The following is a 3,598-nucleotide window of genomic DNA, read 5'->3' on the forward strand; positions in this document are numbered from 1 at the left end:
GGTTTCGCTAGCCCTTAGAAACATTAAGAATCAGAACCAAAAAATGAGTGGCGAAGATTTGAGAAGCTTAGCCCGCAATAAAACATTCAAAGGAACCATGTTGGTTCTCACGGCATCGTCTCTTGCCAGCGTTCAAACTCTTTAACTGACACACGAAACGTAATTTCTTGGTACCCAGAACTTTGCTATTATATTTTCCACATCATATCCTTTTTCTCTTCTCTTCAGGTCACTCAGTTGGTGGTGGCTGGGTCGATTGAAACTCAATGGCTTCAAGTCTCAAGAATAGTGCCTATAATGACGCGATCCAAATGTACAGGAAGCCGCTTTCTCCATCACAATGTATCCTATTGTTTGCGGTGTTTAGCACTGAGTACCTGACCGTTGTCATCCTCAATCTCCTCACCATTATTGTATTTGTTAAGCAGCACCAGCTACAGAGCCAGAGTAAATACTTGATCATCCACCAGGCCATTGTAGATCTCTTGGTCGGGTTGGTGTACGGGCCTCTGATGATTGAATGGAGCGGAAGCTTCAACTGTGATCCGTGGGAGTACAATAGAAATAATATTACCTTGTTATTTATACTAGAATTAGTCCTAGGGCTACAAGTCTATCAAGTTTCCCTTCTTAACCTCGCTGTTATTTCATTAGAACGAGTACACGCTACATTTCGTCCTTTCGAGCATCGTTTCATCAAGAAATGGGTTTATGGAGTGATGATAATAATCATTTGGTTGTTGCTTAGCGTCATGAGCACGTTCATATTAACTCACTCTTACGACATTTTTGGACTGATTTCTTTCGCATTTTTTTTATTCTTCTTTTTGTTGTCGTTGTACGTTATATTTCTATTTATCTCAAAGTCCGGTGTAGTCGTCATCCTCAACACCATGGCGCAGCCGGCCTGAGGGCAAGAAAACTGTTTTGTTTTCAAAACTCATTTGTTGCTACCCTTGGGTCGTTAATAACATTCCTATCGATGATGGTATTCTGGGGTGTTTTGGCTTCTGACTCCAAGCTTCTCTATAACTTTTGCAATCAGTCATCATTTCATTTTGACATGGCAAGAATAATATTTGTGGCTGCCGACTCACTAATAAATCTAATAAGCTACGCTATACGGATGCCTGAACTAAGAGCAGGCATATTGCAAATAATTTTCCTTAGGACTTTAAACCCTGTTTACCCAATCGATATCCCACTTCAAAATATTGAAACATCTATTTAAAGAGTGTTTAAAATGTTCGCAAAGAACAAAAAGTTGGGAGAATTTTGAATCAAATTGATTTTGCCGTCAATGCCATCCGACTTGTTTTAATTATATAGTGGAAAAAAGTGGTTAAAAAAGAAAAAAGAAAATTCCATGAAAAGATTAGCAATTGTTGTGTTGTTATTGAGGCAGATAACACAGACAAGAAAAGAGAAAATCACGATCAACGTAGTTTTGAAGTAGCAGCAATTAAAGCGTAGTAGAAGTCTACACAACTGATCATCCACCAGACCGTGGTCAATCTCTTGGTTGGGTTGGCGTACGGGCTTCTGATGACTAAATGTATTATGAATTAATCGTTTTTGCATTTTTGTTGTACCTCTATCTGTCTTAGAGTCCGTTGCAATCGTCATCCTCGAAACCATGGTGAAGCCGATGTGAAAGAAAGAAAACTGACGGGTACTTTATTTCCTGTCATTTCCGGATCTTTGATTATGTTCCTTCCAGAGATCATTTTATGGGGTTCTTGGGCTTCCAGTCTCTCTAGCTTTCGGAAAGAATTATCAAATGAGCGATTTCGGAACCGTAAAAAAACTGTGCAGTGTGCTTTGAAAATCAACAGTGGTTTGAAATCGTTAATTCGGGACGAGAAGAAGTTGACATGAAGTATCATCACCTCGCGCCTTCCTTTCTAAACTCAAATTACTTTTTGCTTTATATCTCCTGAAATAAAAAACGATACCAAAATAAAATTTCAGAAGTTGATAGACCTTTATTTCTTTTATAGGATATTATTAAGATACCTTATGAAAAACACTACATCACCTCTCGCACTTCTATCGCGCTCTTCTCACTTATGCCTCCGCCATTAAAACGGTTAAATTAGGCCACCTGTTAAGCAAACCGATCTATGAACTCACTGTTGGAGGTAAAATGTTATTGAAAGAGGCACGGATCTTCATCTTAAGATCTTCCTGTCCGCGGATTTTCGAGCTGCTGCACAATGAAAGAAAAAAAAGATTTGTCTTTTAAACAAAAATTGATTCAACGGTGAAAGGTTTTAAACCATGTCAGGACATGGTACATGATTGAAAAGATTATGGGTATTTACTTTCTGCATGAAATTTTCTCTTTTCGGCAAATTTTGAAACTTACTTGTAGTGCACTTTGCTTCTTATATCATCATGTAATATTTTCGTATTTCAGTAAATAGTGTTTGAGTAGATTAACCTTGAAATTTACTTAAAAAGGTATTTTTTTCTCAAAGTGCTTTACGACAGATTGTTAACTATTTAGATTGGTCGCCCCTTGTTTCCTTCGCTTCCTTAAATTTTGTCACAAATTAAAGGAAAAAAAAGGGAGAACACACTTACGGCAACAGCAGTCGTTTTTCTTTTTTTTGTATTTTTGTCGTCACGGGATCTTGCTGTTGGTATGTTACTAACTTTGGACTGAAAATTCATCATCAGATGTCAAATCAGGTGACTTATTAAAAGCTAAAAGCCTCATCATTTAGAAGACTTTTATTGGTCAAAGAGACCAATTATTTATTGCACCATATTCTGTTAAGTTTTGAAATACAAACAAAACTGTGCATTTCTGTTACCACTCGAAATGATCCCAAATCTATCAGAGGAGACAGATATGTGTCAATTTTGAAATTTCTATTTAACTGCACAACTTCATGGCTTTCTTAATTTACTTTATCGTTTAAACGTAAGTAGTACAAGCATTCTATCTTTTCTTGAGATGATGTCGTCACTTGACGTGAATTTGCGTCGTTTGGACTGAGGATTGTTCCTCGCCCTGTACCTCGCCAGGTTTTTTAGTAGCAGGTGCATGTATTTCGATCTTTTTTACAAAACAAAGAACTTTCTTTCTACTACAGACAGTTGTAGTTGGCATCAGTCGTTTTTCTCAATCGAGGATATCTGCAATTCGATGTTGTGATGTCTTTTAAGTTCTCGTATCTTTGTTATTCTGAAAACTCAATTTCATTTTTCAAATACTTTTAATTAATCTCCTTTTCGAAGAAAAGCTTCCTCATAATTTTGTTTGTTAAGTAGGCTTTTATTTTCAAAATTATCCGGAAAAATAGTCCTTTAGATGAAAAAATAAGCGCTAAACCATTTGCTCGCGCAGCTGCATGTTCTGTTGCGCTTAAAAGCGTTGAGAGTCAGAAAACAAGCGCACTCTCTTTTTATCGAGCACCCAAAAAACGCTGCAGTTAACTTAGCATAGTACGAAAGTTTATTACTCGCGAACCGACACATAAAACGTAACTAGCATGGTGCCAAGAACTTTGGTGGATACTTTTATATCATAGACGTTTTCCTTTCCTGTTCAGGTGGCTCGATTGGTTGTCGTTGGTTGCAGTGATACTCG

The 3,598-nt window shown here is 37.3% G+C and overlaps 1 pseudogene; it reads left to right on the forward strand.

The window, feature by feature from the left end:
• The first annotated feature begins 266 nt into the window (after positions 1 to 266).
• LOC149049252 (uncharacterized) lies at positions 267 to 1,231 on the forward strand (annotated as a pseudogene).
• Positions 1,232 to 3,598: the final 2,367 nt, after the last annotated feature.

The sequence above is a fragment of the Pocillopora damicornis genome, chromosome 3 (assembly GCF_964200805.1).
Source record: "Pocillopora damicornis chromosome 3, jaPocDami1.2, whole genome shotgun sequence".
In the NCBI taxonomy this organism is placed as follows: domain Eukaryota; kingdom Metazoa; phylum Cnidaria; class Anthozoa; order Scleractinia; family Pocilloporidae; genus Pocillopora; species Pocillopora damicornis.